This window comes from Chrysemys picta, chromosome 7, assembly GCF_011386835.1.
Source record: "Chrysemys picta bellii isolate R12L10 chromosome 7, ASM1138683v2, whole genome shotgun sequence".
In the NCBI taxonomy this organism is placed as follows: Eukaryota; Metazoa; Chordata; order Testudines; family Emydidae; genus Chrysemys; species Chrysemys picta.
Window position 1 is genome coordinate 116,687,789 of NC_088797.1, and position 18,633 is coordinate 116,706,421.

General features: G+C 46.4%; 1 protein-coding gene across 7 annotated transcripts in view; it reads left to right on the plus strand.

The window, feature by feature from the left end:
* Nucleotides 1-18,633, plus strand: part of ABLIM1 (actin binding LIM protein 1) — a 314,331-nt gene that overhangs the window by 45,461 nt on the left and 250,237 nt on the right. Inside the window, exon 2 of one of the 7 annotated variants that reach the window (XM_065552432.1) lies at nt 9,839-10,262. The exons of the other annotated variants lie outside the window; for them this stretch is intronic. The gene's annotated coding sequence lies outside the window, so the exon portion shown is untranslated. The remainder of the gene's footprint in view (nt 1-9,838; nt 10,263-18,633) is intronic. 7 annotated transcript variants of the gene reach the window in all.

Consider the following 18,633-nt stretch of genomic DNA (forward strand, 5'->3'; position numbering starts at 1 on the left):
GGGAAGGTAAATCTGAGGTTGATAATTATTGTCCTTTCTCATTGTACACTGGTACATTCACATTTTCTTTCTTCCTATCAAATTCCATTAATCTTGTAATCCCAGCAAACGTTACGTCCCCATGGTGCTAGGCATTCTCCAGATAGGCCCTGCCTGGAAGAGTTTACAATCTAAATAGACAGGAGGATGGGAGAGAGGAAGTATCATTATTCCATTGTACAAATGGGGAACTGATCCATGGAAAGGGTAAGTGACTTGTCCAATGGGACAACTGGGGGAATTGGGACACAGCCAGGGGATGGTCCAGAGACAGAGGGGGAGGCTGCCCTGCTGCCATCACTCCATTGGGGAGGGTTGTCCTCCAACTACAGCAGGTCCCATTGCTGGGGCTTGGCTCTTCACTGGTGGAGCTCAGGCTCCAAAGCTGTCTAGAGAAGCCAGTTTGTCCTGGCAGGAATTGAGAGGCACTGCCTAATGCTCTGGCCAGCTCTCAGCTGAGATCGGCACAGTCCTGCTGCGTCCTGTCCTGATCATTCCTCCTCCAGTGATGGGCTGGGGAGAGAGATAGGAGAGGGGAGTTCGGAATTGGAGGAGATGGGGGAAGAAGGGTCTGGGGTGGGTTGAGGATCAGAGGGCCTACAAGGGGGGGGAGGGCAGAGAATGGGAGGTGATCCAGGAAATGTGGGGGGCAGAGACCCTGGCTTCCCTCTTATGGGAGCTCTGCACTGGAGGGGAGCGGTCTGTGGAATGGGAATGGGTCAGAGTGGAAGGGGGGCAGAGACAGGGTTGGGACAGGGCTAGAGGAGGTTGGGGGGTGTTAGACTTAGTGGGAGGCAAGAGTGGAGTGGGAGAGGTAGAGACTGTTGGATGGATGCAGAAGGGGAAGTTATGAGTGGGGGAGGAGGTGGGGGCAGAAGGTGGGGGTAACAGGTGGGGAGGAGGAAGAGCAGACGGTAGGGGGTAATGTGTAGGGGTGGAGGGGGCAGTTAGGGGTAGGAGAGGAGATAGGGGAAGCAAGTGAGGTAGCTGGTGGGGAGGACTGGGCAGTAGGGGTATGGGAGGAGGCAGGGGCAGAGGGGGTGGGGGTAGAGGGGAGAAGACAATCTTGCTCCAGCAGAACTGGGCTCGGCTTGGCAGTGCAAAGGAGCCAGCCAAGAATTACCCTGGCACCTCACTCGGTGCTGCCTTCAGGACCACCCACATTCACTAAGGACCCCCTACTTTTCCCCCCCAATTTGCTCACTGGTGCAATCCCACTGCGTTCCATGGGATCTCACCACTGTAACTGACAGCACAGCTTGGTCCCCAGAGTCTTAGGGCTTGTCTTCACTACCCGCCTGGATCGGCGGGTAGAAATCGATCTCTCGGGGATCGAATTATCGCGTCTCGTCAGGACGCGACAATCGATCCCCGAATCGACACGTGTACTCCACCAGCCCAGGTAGGAGTAACGTTGACGGGGGAGCCGCGGCGGTCGATTTGCCGCCGTCCTCACAATGGGGTAAGTCGGATCGGATACGTCGAATTTGCGTATCTTAAATCGATCCCCCTCCCCCCCCCCAGTGTAGACCTAGCCATAAACTCTTCTGGGTTGCAAGTGCCCAGAGAAACCTGCAATTACCACAGAAATGCACCGCAGGCCTTTTGCTAGGCAGGTAAATATCAGATCAGTCACTTGACCAGTGGCCTTTAATATGGAGCATTGCTGCACTGCTTCATCAGTTACTAATGTACAAGATTCATAGGGCACAATGCATATTTACTATCTTCCAGTGCACTTGGTACTTACATCACTATGGATTAAAGGTACTTAAAAGAAAGGTACTCTACAAGCCTTTAAGTATATAAGATTGCTGGACTAATATTAATCTTTTCGTAAGACTAATCAGAGTGCAGAGTACTTTTTTAAATTGTAATCTAATGGAAGTTTGTTGGCATTAATGCCAAGGAATTATTGGTGAATGTACTTTGCAATTTTCTACAGAAAATCTTAGGAAGAGGCTTAGCAAAGGGAGTGGGGGTTTCTTCTCTGTTTGTTTTGCCTCCGGTGTGACCGACTTTGTTCCCCTCGAGAAATGTAACTTCCTTGCTTTGTGTTGGCTAGAGAAAGGGTGTTGGTTGAAGGAAGCAGGTTATTAAAAACTGTATTCAGGGATTAGGGGGAAACAAGAGGGCTGGAGTAAGCTGTCAAAACTGGTTATTCCAGTTCCCAAACCAGGCAGCCCTAGTTACCAAGGAAAATAGCAACCCTCAGTGACTGGTGCCTGATCGCTGTTCCTATCTCCAGCTCTGGAGGCTTTGGTAAAATTCAGGCTTTTTGAATCATTTGCCAGTAGCCTGTTCTGTAATCATCACATCTCGCCTGCACATGAGAAGCAGAGGGCTGTCAAGTCCAGCTCAAATCTCAATTTGAGTCATCTACCGTGTTCAGTTTCGATCGCCCTCGGACTGAGGCCTGACAGCTGCTTCAGTTGCTGTTGCTGCCTCTCTTATGCAGAATCCTGGAACCAGCTCACTTCTGGCACCATGATCACCCCTCACCAACTCACAGCCATGTTCAGCAGTAGCTTCTTGGGGGACTGCCGCTAGCTGTATAGCTGGGACTGCCATTCCAGAGTGCTGCAAAGTTTTCACTGCCTGGGATTCGTGGGAAGCACCATGAGCAACCCGGCTCCTCTATAATACTGTACTGCAAAAGACATCTGGATTGCGACTCCACCAAACAGCCAACAGTAATGTAGATAAGCTTTTATCTTGAGTAAAGACAATGGCTGCTCTAACAGAAGTGTACTTGGGAGCAATGGGTGTTAGCTGTTCTGATGGTTGCGGGAAGAAGACAGAGGTGATGTAGGATGATAGTGAGTCTAGAAATGGCAGCTGTGAGTCCCAGGGACCTCTTGGTGCCAGCTGACAGAGGGCACAGATGTGTGGGTAGAGTTAGCGGGATCCCTTGGGTCTGATCTCTGCATAATACTTTATTAGAGGGTGTCATGTAAGGTCTCTATTGAAAGGTTGTGTCGTACTGATACTACAATCATTTGTGACCATATGTAAAGTTATGCATGTATGCTGAAAAACATGCTTTTAAGGCCTGTGAGTTGGGACTGGTCACCAGGTGATAAACAAGCTTCTTTGAGTCAAGCCATTCTTATCTGCATGTCTGGCTATATGTAAATTGAGTATTGTATACTTCACAACAAAGGCCTATTTACAGTCTGAGCAAAGAGCTAAGCTAGTGATTGCAAAGTCTCTAGGGGAGATTCTCTACAGGAAAAGAAAAGCAACAGGGGGTACCCTGTTTACAAACGAAGACAGTGGATGGTTGGAACTTTATCTCAGGGGACAGAGGTACACCCTTGTATCCTTCAGGTAGAGGACAACCTGCCAGTTAGCTCGTCTTATGAATAGAGGATCACAGCTGGTCTGGTTATTGAACGCTGGGAGGAAACTTTGAGTGAGCTATCCTTTATGAGACAGGAAAATGTCTTGTTAATGAAGATCAGACTCTAGAAAGCATGTTATGATTTTATTTTCTATGTAACAATTTGTATCTATTCATTCTACTTGCTTTTTCTGGAGTCTGTGTTCTTTGTGAAATACACGTTTCATAGTGAAAACAAGTAACCCATCTAAGTGCTGTGAGTTGAGCGGTGATCCTGAGATGTACTGTTTCTTTGGGAATAGCGGATCTGTGAGTTCTGTGAGTGTCTAGTGCAGTGGTCCCCAAACTTTTTCGTCTGGCGGGCGCCAGACAACGAGCCCCGGAGGACCGTGGCAGCGGACAAGCATCTGCCGAAATGCCGCCGACAAGCGGCAACGTCAATAGGCATAGCCGCCGAAATGCCGCCGAGAAGCAGCGTCATCCAGAGGCGTTGCCGCCAAAATGCTGCTGAAAATCGGCGGCATTTCGGCGGCGACGCCTCTGGATGACGCTGCTTCTCGGCGGCATTTCGGCAGATGCTCGTCCACCGACCAGTACATGGGACCACTTAGATGCCCCAGCGGGCGCCATGGCGCCCACAGGCACCGCATTGGGGACCCCTGGTCTAGTGGAACAGGGACTGGACACTCTAGGGGGATGCTCGAAGGGCTTGGGCATTGGAGTTTACTTGTAGAGGGAGAGCGGAGCCAGTGCAGGCTGAGAGGGGAGTGCTTGTGTAGCCTGAGGCTTCTGGAGGCAGGGAGCTGACCCCGGCATGCACAGATAAAGCTTCCTCACATTAAGGGCGGGTGGTAGCACAGTGCCACCCAGGGTGCTCCCAGGAAGCGTCACAGCAGCCTACATCTGTTTGCGTCTCCTCTGTTAAGCCTGGTGCCTCCCTGAGCCCCACATACTCTGGGAGTTTTAAGAGTTTACTAAGACTGTGAGTAGACTTGATAGCACTGTGGGTGCCTGTATTGTACATGAAGGGGACAGAGAAGGTGTTGTGTCTAAGGAACCCAGTAAATGCAGACTCTGCAAACCAACAGCGTGTTGTTGTTGGGGGATCACCAAGGAGCTCTCCCCCACACCTACAAGGTGAGTGTTATGGTGATGACTGCCTAGGAATTGGGAGCGAGAATACAACAGTCTTATACAAGAGGTTGCCATGTTATGCAAGGCTCATGGAGTAAAAGAAGAGGAAGACAAAGCAGGAATATTTCCTTATTTCTTCCCACCCTCGATGTCATAGTTACTGTCTCTGTGTTTGGAGAACTCTGAGCAAACAAAATTCCCTGCTGGAGACTCCTCACTTCTACAGCTGGTAATTGCTGCCATGAGATAGACATTGTGAGGTCACCGTAGGGCTACAGACAGCCCACCATTGTCGGATGCACTACAGTGCTGCTTCCCAAATGTCTTCTACAGAAACATTGCCCCAGGGCTGCAGCAGAGACAGGAGAGTCTCCGGCTTAGTCTGGATAAACTCTGCCTCCCTCCTGCTCCCAGAACTCTTAATTACCTCTGTGCTTCTGCACATTTAATTACCTCTGTGCTTCTCCACCCTCACTGATGGCTGCTGGTGTGTGGCAGGTTTGCATGCAGCTGGGCAAGCAGGCTTGCAAAGCCTTTTTTGGAAGGGATGCCAGAATTATTCCCTGGATCAGCTGTAGGGTGACCAGATGTCCCGATTTTATAGGGACAGTCCCGATTTTTGGGTCTTTTTCTTTTATAGGCTCCTATTACCCCCCACCCCCGTCCCGATTTTTCACACTTACTGTCTGGTCACCCTAATCAGCTGTTTGGTGAGACAAGCACAAGGGCCCCCAAGGAACAAACGTATCCCCTTGCCTGATGAGCGCTGACTCCTCTGGCCTCGCACCTCAAAGGCTGACTCTGTTTCCAAATCATACCGGTTGGATCCAGTGTGTAATTTTGTGCTGTTCTTATTAGTGACAGCCTGGATTGTTTTTAAAGAGCTGCCTAAGCCTTAAAGAAATCTCTGTACATTGAGAAATGTTGTGGAAAAGGAGGAAGGGATGGGCGGGTTGGAACTGGACTGGGCTGTTCATAATATTCCTTCTCTGCATTCCAACTGGGAAATCACTCTTGTGAGGTGCCTCTGTTCTTTTGCCACCTAGAAGGGTGGCAAACAATGGGGGATTTCAGCTATCCTCATATTGACTGGGTATATGTTACATCTGGATAGGATGCAGAGATAAAATTTCTAGACACCATTAATAAGTGCTTCTTGGAGCTGCTAGTCGTTGAACCCCAAGGGGAGAGGCAATTCTTGATTTAGTCCTAAGTGGCACACAGGATCTGGTCCAAGAGGTGACTATAGCTGAACTGTTCAGTAATAGCGACCATAATGTAATCAAATTTAACATCATTATATGGGGGGAAATGCTAAAGGAACCTGCCCTAGTGGCACTTAACTTCAAAAAGGGGAACTACACAAAAATGATGAAGCTAGTTAAACAGAAATTAAAAGGAACAGTCACAAGGGTGAAATGCCTGCAAACTGCATGGAGATTATTTAAAACCACCCTAATGGAGGTACACCTAAATTATAATAAAAAAAATAGTAAGAGGACCCCCTCCCCCCAAAAAAATGTCAGCATGGCTAAACAGTGGAGTAAAAGAGGTGGTTAGAGACAAAAAGGCATCCTTTAAAAATCAAAGTCAAATCCTAGTGAGGAAAATAGAAAGAAGCATAAACTCTGGCAAGTCAAATGTAAAATTATAATAAGGCAAACCAAGAAAGAACTTGAAGAGCAACTAGCTAAGGACACAAACTAACAGCAAAATATATTTTAAGTGTGTCAGAAGCAGGAAGCCTGCCAGTCAGTAGGGCACTATATGATCGAGGTGCTAAAGGAGCACTCAAAGAAGGCAAGGCCATTGCAGAGAAGTTAAATGAATTCTTTGCATTGGGCTTCATAGCAGAGGATATGGGGGAAATTCTCACACCCGAGCCATTCCTTTTAGGTGACAAATCTAAGGAACTGTCTCAGATTGAGTTGTCAATTGGAAAAAGCTGATAAACAGTAATACATCACCAGGACCAGATGGTATTCACCCAAGAGTTCTGGAGGAACTCAAATATGAAATTGCTAAACTACTAACTGTGGTGTGTAACCTATTGCTTAAATCAGCTGCTGAACCAGATGACTGGAGGGTAGCTAATGTAATACCTATTTTTAAAAAAAGGCTCCAAAGGTGATCCTGGCAATTGCAGGCTGATAAGCCTAACTTCAGTATTAGGTAAATTGGTGGAAACTATAGTAAAGAACAAAATTATCAGTCACATAGATAAACCCAATATGCTGGGGAAAAGCCAACATGGCTTTTGTAAAGGGAAATCATGCCTCACCCATGTATTAGAATTCTATAAGAGAGTCAACAAGCATGTGGACAAGGGTGATCCAGTTGATATCCTTTGACTAAGTCCCCCACCGAAGACTGGAACTGTTTAGCTTAGAAAAGAGACGACTAAGGGGGAATATGATAGAGGTCTATAAAATCATGAATGGTGTAGAGAAAATGAATAAGGAAATGTTATTTAATCCTTCACGGAACACAAAAACTAGGGGTCACCTGATGAAAGTAACAGGCAGCAGATTTAAAACAAACGTAAAGAAGTACTTCTTCACACAACACACAGACGACTTGTAGAATTCATTGCCAGGGGATATTGTGAAGGCCAAAAGTATAACTGGGTTCAAAAAAGATTTAGATAAGTTCATGGAGGATAGTTCCATCAATGGCTATTAGCCAAGATGGTCAGGGATGCAACCTTATGCTCAGGTTAGTGGTTCTCAACCAGGGGTCCGGGGCCTCCTGGGGGGTGGGGAGGTGTTTCAGGGCGGCTTCCAAAATAAACCAGAGAGCAGGGCCAGCATTAGACTCGCTGGGGCCCAGGGCAGAAAGCTGAAGCCCAAGCCTGAGCCCCACCATCCAAGGCCGAAGCCGAAGTCTGAGCAGCTTAGCTTTGCGGGCCCCCCCGTGGCATGGGCCCAGGCAATTGCCCTTCTTGCTACCTGCTAATGGTGGCCCTGGCTTTTAATCTACTGGATATACTGAAAACCAGTTGTTGTGGCACACAGGTGATCCGTGGAGTTTTTATATCCTGTTGGGGGGCGGGGGAGGAGGGAGGCCTCAGGAAAAAAAAATATGTCCCTAAATCTCCAACTGGTCACTGACAGGGACAGGATACGGGGCTACAGGGACTATTGGTCTGACCCAGTATGGCCGTTCCTATGTTATGCAAGTGTTGCTCCAGAACATTCTGGTAAAGATTTCCTCCTTTTCCTCCATCATTCAGAGGAGCATGTTTATTTGTGTTTCAGTCCCAACATTGTCCTAAAATACAGGTCTTTCCTTCTTTTTTTGTTAATGGAATTTGTGCTGGTGAAGGGCACGACTAGCTTTACAGCCCCGGAGATGATACCTTTTTATCCTCCGATCCGGGAAAGGGGGCAGGGCCAGCTTTCCCCATCATGGGGTGACTCTAAGGAACGTGTAGCATTTTCTTAATCACTCTCGCTTCCACATGAGTCTCAGCTCCTCCTGGGCCAATGTGCATGAGCTACTCCAGTAGTCATACTGCCATGGAATACGATGGTGATGACATTTCTCTATTTGTGTATTTGTCTCAAGGTGCTGCCTAGGGGCCCCAATCAGGGCCCTATTGTGCTAGACACTATGCAAACACATAACAAAAAGACCCCTTTGGGACTCAGTTGCTAAGCAGAGACTGGACTGTGCTCATGTCTTGACTAATGTAATGTAAAGAGCTACTGTGGAGATGATAAGGAGTTGAAGTCAGTGCAGAATGTGGCTGCCCACCAATTAAGCTGTGAGTGTTACGCCGGTACTCTGGGATCTGCTCTGGTTGTTTATAAGCAGCCATGATGTGCCGATAAAATTCCTATGTGGTTAATTCCCTTCTGCCTCCCAAAATTCTCCCTGAAATTTGAATGCTTGGGTAGTGATTGTGATGCCATTCTAATGGGTGCCAAGACTTCAGTGGTGGATGCAGTGAGCTCTAGGTGTGGTATGTTTATTCTCTAGCACACCCTGATGCCTGTGAAAGGTGCTGTATACATGAAAAATTAGCAGTTTTCCTCTGCATCAGCGTCTACACTATAGCAATCCAGAACATAATCTGTAGGTCACTGTTTTGACAACTAGGGAAGCATGTCCATGTATGTTTGAGAATGCCAGTTCCTGAAGCCCTTACTGGTTCTCTGCATGAGACAGTTCACGCTACACCTGCAGGTAAAGGGCTCGGAATAGTGAGAATTATTTTAAGAAAAGCTTTGGAATCATATGCTGATCCCTCAAGGTAAATTCTCCCTTATTTGAAACCGCAGTTCTTTCCTCTGAGCTGCACACAAGTGTTATCAGTACAAACAGGCCTGGGATGTGCATCTCAGCAGCTATTAAATTAAGTGTCTTTATTATTCAGCAATAGCACACCAGAGAGTATCGCCCGCACTGGAGTCATGAAATGTTGCCCAAGATATGCCTCTTATCTCCCTTTTGATTACCTCCTGGTAACTTTATTTCCCAGAGATGCTTAAATCTCTTAGGTTTCTTATGTGTGTATATATATCTCCTCAATATATGTTCCATTCTATATGCATCCGAAGAAGTGGGCTGTAGTCCACGAAAGCTTATGCTCTAATAAATTTGTTAGTCTCTAAGGTGCCACAAGTCCTCCTGTTCTTCTTTTTAGGTTTCAGAGTGGTAGCTGTTTTAGTCTGTATCAGCAAAAAGAATGAGGAGTACTTGGGGCACCTTAGAGACTAACACATTTATTTGGGCACAAGCTTTCGTGGGCTAAAACCCACTTCATCGGATGCATGCAGTGGAAAATACAGTAGGAAGATATATATATACAGAGAACATGAGAAAATGGGTGTTGCCATACCAACTATAACGAGACTAATCAATGAAGGTGGGCTATTATCAGCAGGAGAAAAAAAACTTTTGTAGGTTCCAATATGCATCCTCTCCCAAAGCCATCCAGTCCCTAAGGCCTGGTCTACACTACAAACCTAGGTCAACATAAGCCGCGTTAAGTTGATCTAATAATGTATGTAGGGCTTGGTAGCCCTTACCAAGTGCCTTCCACCAACCTAAATGGTCTGTAAAGTCGACTTCAGTACTCTACCTCCATGAGAGGTGTAGTGCTTGATTAGACATCCCTGGGTCAACATGGGGATAGTGTAGACACTGTGTTGTGTAATTTGAATGAATGGGCCTCCAGGAGGTGTCCCACAGTGCTCCTCTGTGACCACTCTGGAGAACACTTTCAACTCCACTGTACGTCAGCCAGGTACACAGGAAACAGCCACTCCTCTGTTAAAGCCCCAGGAACTTTTGAATTTTCGTTTCCTGTTTGATCAGCCTGGAGAGCTCGCCAGCACAGCTGATCATGGAGACTCAAGGCTGCAAACGCGCTCCAGCATGGAGTACACAGGAGGTGGTGGATCTTATTGCTGTGTGGGGAGAAGAGTCTGTGCAGGAAGAGCTCCGATCCAGCAGAAGAAACACTGACATCTATGCCAAAATTGCGCGAGGCATGAGGGAGAAGGGCTACACCAGGGAAACCCCACCACTACCCCAAAACGCTCCATGGATACCTCCCAGGAGCCCCGGGCGACCTCAAGAAACAATGAGGAGGACATTGTTGACGAGGAAGAGGAGAATGTGAGGCAGGCAAGCGGAGGATCCATTCTCCCCGACAGCCAAGAGCTGTTTTTAACCCTGGAGCCGATTCCTTCATAGGACCAGTTGGCAGCAGAGCATGATGCTGGGGAATGCACCTCTGGTAAGTACACATTTCCAATCAAACTGTAGGGGTTACATGCTATTATTTTTTATGTTTAATTTGCACAAAAAAGGAGGTGTGGTGGGTATTGGTGGCCACTCCAGCTATGCAGAGAGTGCTCTCCGAAAAAGACTGTTTATGTACCCAACCATGGCCCAGGAATCCTCCATGGAGATCTCTAGGAAGTTTTCATAGAGGAACTCTGCAATCCTTTGCAGAAAGTTTCTGGGAAGGGCTGCTTTATTTCATCCACCACGGTAGGACACTTTCCTGTGCCACTCCAGTATTAACTGTGCTGGCATCATTGCAGCACACAGCATTGCAGCATAAAGATCAGGCCTGTACCCAGATGCTTGCAGCATCTGCTCCCTTGCTGTCTCAGTCACCCTCGGGAGAGTGATATCACATAGGGTCATCTAGAGGAAACGGGAGAATCTTTCAGTGCTAGCCCTTAAACCGCAAACATTTCAACAAGTTATCGGCCCCCCATTTGGTGAAATCTGAGTCACACAACCATACTTTCCCAAATATGCCATGGTTGTAGTTGGAAGGGATCACCGTGTATTGCAAGCAGCAAAGGGAAAAAAAGGGGTGGTGGTGGCTTCCTGTTTGTCTCCCTTCCCCCCTAATCCGGTGCTGCTTTTGTAAAAAACAAAATAACTATTTGGAGGGGCTTTACACTGATGCCTGTCCTCAAGCCTGTCCATCCAGGTTGCTAGGAGACAGGGGGCTTTTCTCAAGTTCCAACCTGTGATCCCAAGGATGTCTTCACAAAAGCAGCAGCACAAGACTTCTCGCTCATGCCTCATGACCTTAGTCACCATGGCTGGAGAAGCAAACTGACTCTTGCAATAGCCAGCGGCTGTGATTACATTGTGGCTTGCAGTGAAGTGTATTGAGGAGTGTTTTTTTTAATTAAAAAAAATTAACCTTGCACCAGAAACAATGTATGCACTTGTCAGTGCTATCCTTGTGCTTTGCATTCCTTGCTGCTGAAACCTTGTCTGTCGGCATATCTTCCACATTGGGACAGAGACTTTCTGAGATTAGAAGGTGGAAAAAGAAGACTTGGGAGGACTTGTTCCATGAGTTAATGCGCGCCTCCGAGAGTGACAAGATAGAGCTCTGAGCATGGAGGATAATACTGTCCAAGAACCTGGACATGGACAGGGAGGACAGGAGAGCATGCAGGGAAGAAGAGCATGCCATGCAAGAAGAGATGCTGCGGATTACGAAGGAGCTACCAGACATGTTGAGGTATCTGGTTGAGGTTCAAGAAAGGGAGATGGATGCTAGAGTCCCTCTGCAGCCTATGCTGAACCTGCTGCCATCATCGCCCAGTTCTACATCCTTCTCCCACAAACGTCTTATGAGGCAGGGTGGGTGGTGGGTGGGGAGTTTGGTATCCTTTGCACTCAATACCAGGGGAGGATACAAGGACCAAAAGGTGCTCATTCCCACACCTTTGATAGTTATTGCAGTGCATCTGTAAGCCAGCTTTCCTTGTATCTCCCCCCATAGTGTTATCAGCCCTTTTGCCCCAGGTTATCTTATTTTTCTTTGCTGTCTCTGTGTGTTTGTGTGCTCAATAAAACTTAACAGATTGAGGAGAAAAGGCTCTTTATTCATTCAACATGTGGTGGTTGGTGGAGGTGGAGTTTACAGGTGTGAAAATGCAATGGAGGGGACAGTTTTGTAAGGAACAACACAGATAAGTGTCACATTACTCTGGCTCATTGCTGAAGCTGGTTTTCAAAGCCTCACGGAGATGCAGAGCCCCTCAATGTGCTCTTCTTATTGCCCTGGTGTCTAGCTGCTCAAAATTGGCTGCCCGGCGATCTGCCTCAACCCCCCTACCCGGTGGAAACTTTTCTCCCTTTGGTTCACAGATATTATGGAGCACACAGCAGGCAGCAATAACAAGGGGGATATTGTTTTCACTGAGGTCTAACCTAGTAAGCAAACAGCACCAGTGACCTTTTAAACGTCCAAAGGCACATTCCACCACCATTCCGCACTTGCTCAGTGCATGATTGAACCAGTCCTTACCGCTGTCCAGGCTGCCTATGTATGGCTTCATGAGCCATGGAAGCAAGGGGTAGACTGGGTCTCCCAGCATCACAGTTGGCTTTTCAACATCACCAATGGTTATTTTGCAGTCTGGAAAAAAAGTCTCTGCTTACAGCTTTCTGAACAGACTTGTATTCCTAAAGATGCGCGCATCATGCACCTTTCCCGACCATCCCACGTTGATGTCGGTGAAACAGCCCCTGTAATCCACCAGCACTTGCAGTACCATTGAGAAGTATCCCTTTCGGTTTATGTACTCTTTGGCAGGGTGGTCTGGTATCAAGATAGGGATATGTGTTCCATCTATTGCCCCACTGCAGTTAGGGAACCCCATCACGGCAAAGCCATCCACCATGTCCTGCACATTGCCCAGAGTCACTACCCTTCTTAGCAGAAGTCTTTTAATGGCCTGTAAACTTGATCACAATAGATCCCACAGTAGTTTTACCCACTCCAAATTGATGCCCCACTGACCGGTAGCAGTCTGGGGTTGTAAGCTTCCACAGAGCTATCGCCACTTGCTTCTCCACTGTCAGAGCAGCTCTCATTATAGTATTGCTGTGCTTCAGGGTTGGGGAAAGCTCTTCACACAGTTCCTGGAAAGTGGCCTCATGCATTTGAAAGTTCTGCAGCCACAGCTTGTCATCCCATAGCTGCATAACGATGCGGTCCCACCAGTCAGTGCTTGTTTCCTGAGTCCACCGTGTCAAGGTGATGCGTGACTGTCTCCAGCAACTGTGAATTGTTCCGCCCTATGTCTTCCAGCAGGGCTGCTTGCGTGGCATCACATTATTCTGCGCAGTGGCTCCTGTATCGGCTGTGTAAATACTACAGAATAAGGCGTGAGGTGTTTGTAATGCTCACAACGATAGTGTACAGCTGAGCGGGGTCCATGCTTATTGTACTATGGCGTCTGCACAGATAACCCAGGCTTATGAAAAAAGGCACAAAAAAGGCTTGGTTTGTTTGCTGTTGATTTCAGGGAGGTAGGTAGGTAGGTAAGTGCATCATGAGAGGCTAACGCCATGTTCCCATAACCACCCACGCCAATGGAAGGCATTGGAAGCCCAACCCAAAATTCCACTCGGCTACATGCAGGTATAGCTACCCACAGTGCAGTGCTCTGTGTGTCAATGCAAGCCCTGCTAGTGAGGATGCACTCCGCTGACACAATGAGTGTAGTGTGGATATGCAAGATCAACTTGCTTAAATCAAAGGCTTGATGTCGACTTACATAAAGTCGACTTAACTTTGTAGTGTAGACATGGCCTAAGATTAGAGTTTTAAAGAACAGCGAGAATGTTTTTCTGTAGCAGTACAGCTTGTTCAACTAGTTAGTTAAGAACAAATTGGATTGTAAGGTCTTTGAAGCAGGGACTGTCTTTTACTCTTCATTTGTACATTTGGGACAATGGGGACCCTAATTCTGACTGGGGCTTGTAGAAACTGCTAGAATGTAAATAAGTTAATAATAGAAGTGGGACAAAAGTTTAAACTTGATGTGCTGGATAACTGGAGCCAGTGCAGGAATTGAAAGGAGGGTGGCATGGTCAGATCATTAGGACGTGAACTGGGGTGGTTGGATGAACGATCCTGGTGCCTCTCGGGCCATGGTTTGCATGGACTGGAGGGAGGACAGAAAGGAAGAGATTTCAGTGATAAGGAAAATCAGAACTCATGGTTTCTGGCACAAATTGATCTCACAAATTGGGGGTCTAGGAGTGGGCACTGGGACTAAGGAGGCTCTAAATTGGTGGGTAACACTCGGGAGGAAGATATTTCCAGATTCTTGGGAATGGAATGACCCCTGTAAATGGAATGAATGTTGTAAATTTAGTCTGAAGGGATCAGTAGGAGAATTTTCCTGGCATTGAGAAGCTGCGAGAACAATCTGAAGTTAATCTTTAAGTATATGATGAATTTAAACCTAGGAATAAGTCAGGTTTAAGCTGGAATTAATTCCAAGTTGAAAAAAGTGGTGACTCTACAGCAAAGGTAGCTGGAAACTCAGCTTCCTAGAATCTGTGATCTGTATAAAGCTGTTTGTAGGGAATAAACAAATACTCAGGCAGACTGGAAAGGAGGATTTAAATTTCCAGCGTAGGTGTATGTACCGTAGGTGGTGTCCTGCCTTCCAAACCTCTGACAGCAAATTCCATTTGGAGGTTGCATCTCCGTATTGGGCTGTATTCTCGAGCAACACAGCTGACCTTGAGTTAGTCCGCTGCTTGCCCTTCCTGGCATTTATTAACAGCCTCATTTGTCAGATAGTTTTACTATCTCCATTGTTTGTCATGGAACAAATATGGAACTCATGATAAAAATTAGTAGAATCAGTGTGTGGGTGTCTTTATCCGTTGTGTATAAATGGCTTGCTACACATGAAGTCAAGTGCCAGCCAAATCTCATTGGTTAGTATTGATTTTTGCTCCTAAAACTGCACTTCAAGTTTTGCTCAGTGGTGGCAAAAGGCCAGTGTTCAGAATTGTTTTCTGATCTGTTTGGGTTGGATGAGTCACCAAAAATGTTTGTTCCTTGTGTAGAGAACACAGACTGCATCCTGACTATTGCCAGTGCTTGGCAGGAGACAAACTGCATTGATGATGAGGGGGAGAGAAGTGCTGAGATGCCACGGTGATGGATATAGAATTGAAAAAAAAAAGAGACAGAAATGAAAGTCATTGGTAGCAGTTTGGGGAGGAAGGAATCCAGTGACAGGAATAGCAACCTGAGCTTTGATTGTTTCAATTTAGGACACACATAAACATCTTGGATTATTGAAATAATGTGTCCACCCGTACAAAATTCTGCTTTCTGTGGCACAGGTATGCTGGAAGGTATCAGATCCTCATCCTCCAACCCATTCTGTTCAGGCAGAGGTGTAGAGAAGGATTGCAGCCTACGTGCTAGCGTGGGCACAAGCTACACTTTTCTAAGGGTGAGATTCCTCCACCCTCACTTATGCAATAAGGCAGGGGTTCTCACCCTTTTTTTTCTGAAGCCCCCCCAACATGCTATAAAAACTCCATGTCCCACCTGTGCCACAATAACTGGTTTTCTGCAGATAAAAGCCAGGGTCAGTGTTAAGCGGTAGCAAGCAGGTCGAATGCCTAGGGTCCCAGGCCACAGGGAGCACCGTGAAGCTATGTTGCTCAGGGTCCCAAGCAGGCTTCAGCCCCATGCACTGGTCCTCCTTGGCGGACCCCCTGGAACCTGCTCGCGGCCCCCGACCCTTGGTTGAGAACCACTGCTATAATGCATTTTACTCAGTGAGTAGTTCCCATTGAAGTCAGTGGAGCTACTCATAGAGCAAAGTGCTACATGTCAGACAAGGTGGTATGACAGAATCTGGCATGAGAGAAGGAGTTAGGTTCATTCCATAGTCTCAGGGATCATAGTCTCCACTCCGTCAGTTGTTCCGCTCCCCAGGCATTCATTGCTCTGGTCTCTGAAGGGTCCTGCTGTGAGGCAGCAGCTTCCATTTACTTTTTCCATAAGACCCTGGCATTCTCATCTGATGGCCAAATCTGGCTTGGAAATCAGTGACACTCAACCTGTGGCGCTCGAGACCAGGGGCTCCTGAGGGCCACATGTAGGATCCTGACCAGTGCTCCTCTCCCTCCACCTGAAAATTTGGCAGAAAGCGGGAAGCACTTAACCACAGGTGATCGTCTATGCTCCCTGATTTATATTAGGTCGTGCGTCAGCCCTGAGCAATTGGAACAGCCATGTGAGAGCCATTTCGCCTCCTCCCCAGTGCAGGTAAAAAAGAAAGGGCAGCTGATTCTGCAAGAATCCTCTCCAAGCAGCCAGTTTTAATATAAACACACATGAATGTGGATCAAGGGGGAATAAACCATAAGGTTCCTCTCTCTTTCCAGCGGGGAAGAGTCTAATTCCGGTACTGTACATTTCCGATTATTAAAACGAACTGTCTATATCACTATGTGTCAGAGGGACTAAGTATGGACATCTCTGAGGCCTGCAAGGCCTTCATATTCAACTGCTCTATTTAGTTGAAAGAAAGCATATAATTTTGTCAGGGTCCTCAGCAGTTAATGCCCTGAGCCTTTCAGTGAGGCAGCCGCCGAGGCAGCTGTTGAAGCCACAATAGTACACAATCTTCATGCATTTTTATAGGTCTCTGTGCTACGTTGCTTTATCTAATCACTGCAATACGAACTCTTCTTGGTCTGGGGTTGCATCCTGTGCATGATGCTTTTAGTAATACAATTTTAATGAAATAACTTTTAATAGGATCTAGCTGGAGGCCAGGATAAATAAGAGGGCCTCACGGTGCAGAAATAGCTATATGGCATTATAAGAATCTTTCTAGATTAATCTCATCAAGAGCAGTCTTGCTGTGCTTCTAGCACTCAAGCACGAAGCTCTCTTAAGTGTTTCAGGCTTGCCCCTTCTAGCAGATTGCAGAGCCATTGAGGTCTTCTAGTGTCTTTCCAATTTGTCTTAACTAGCAATGTTTGCTATGAGATTGTAAGCGCCAGGGAGATGAAATATTGTAAAAATAATCATTTTGTCCCTCACCCCATTTTTCACTGTTTATGACAGCCCCGTCAGATATGTCTGCACTTAAAAATCTGTTTGGTCCTAGCCACTGGATTGGGACTCAGGAGATCTGAGTTCTAATTCCTGGCTCTGTTGTTCACCTGGTGGGTGACCTGGGGCAAGTCACTTTGCCTTTCAGTGTCTGCTTTCCCTCCCATCCTTTGTCTGTCTTGTCTATTTAGATTGTAAACTCTTTGGGGCAGGGACTGCCTCTTCCTGGGTTTATACAGCCCCTAGCACAGTGAGGCCTTGACCTCAAAATACCAGTAAAAATGGCTGTGCCTCTTGTCTCTTTCTCCTCATCCAATGCCACAAACAGTTACTCTGTGTGGAGAGGGTCAGCCAAGCTCAACACTCATTGTAACAAATTCCTAATAATGCCAGGGCTCAGCCACTGTTTTCTATAATGGGTGCCAAATGCTGTGACCTTGTCTGCCCACGTAGGACAGCTGTAGGCAACAGTAATGGGGGGAGGGGGAGGAGTGACAGTCATATTTGACATGTCAGTGTCAGACAAGGCAGATTAAGCATGGACCCAGGTTTAAATAAAAGCTAGAATGGAACATTTTTTTGCTTGTTATTTTTGCCCTTTCCTGTATTACAGACAGAGATTTCTCCCTTCCTCACCGTACCCTCATTTCTTATAAAAATGATGGTAGTAACTGGAGCTTCACAACCTTTTAATGTGTTTAAATGTCACAACCTCCACATAAGGTAGGGAAATAGTATCCCCACTGTCATTGACTTCTTCAAAGTCATACAGGAAGTCTGAAGCAGAGCAGGGAATGGAACCCATGCATCAAGTACCCCAACCACTGAAGTATCTTTGCGCTCACGTCTTGCTTGTGAAGTCATCACAGCTCTGGGTATCCTGTTTCAGAGTTGATTGGTTAGACATCCTATATTAAAAAAGTAAATGTCCTTCCCTGTGTTACTGATATCCTTCCCTGTGTTACCACAGACGTATTAACACTGAAGGAGAGAACTTTCCATATCTACTTACCTTTCACCATTGCTGCTGTGGGTTGATCATCTTTTTACATGTTCACCTAGCTTTTAAAGTGAAAATGGGCTTATGTTTCCAATCGGTCTTTCTCCCTCACGCGTGCACTGACATAATCCTGCATTGTTTCTTTCCAAGCAAAAAACCCATATTCATCAACATTACAGAAAAAATGGAAAACACTTCCTGAATATTAAGCTTTTCTGAAACCCTGTGTTCTCATTTGCAGTGGTTTAAAGTGTCTCACTTGAATTACTGGTACATTTAAAGGCCCAATCTGGAAAACATATATGTAGGCATGTAAATTTACTCAGATGTTTCCATTGATTTGACATGTGTAAGTAATTGCTAGATTGGGTCCTATTTTAGGGTAATTGAGAGCATAATTTGATATGTTTTTTACTTTTTAGCCAGTACCTATCTTTTGGTCCTAAACTACCTGACACCATTCATCCTTTTCAGAGTTTTCTCAATTGCTAATGATGACTGATTCAGCAGCAACAGGCAACAGATTGATCCCAGGCCTTCATTGTTTAATAGGGTTTGGATCAGGCTCCAAATAAGCTTATGTTGTAGGGTAATTCATGACCAAATCATGGATATATTTTTTGTTCTTTCTCACTGGCAGAATGGTTAATACTTTTTTCTCAATTGTTATTTAGAATTTGGATGACAATCTCGGTCAGGTTATAACAGCATTAAGATAGATAAACATTTTGGGCCTTTTAAAAG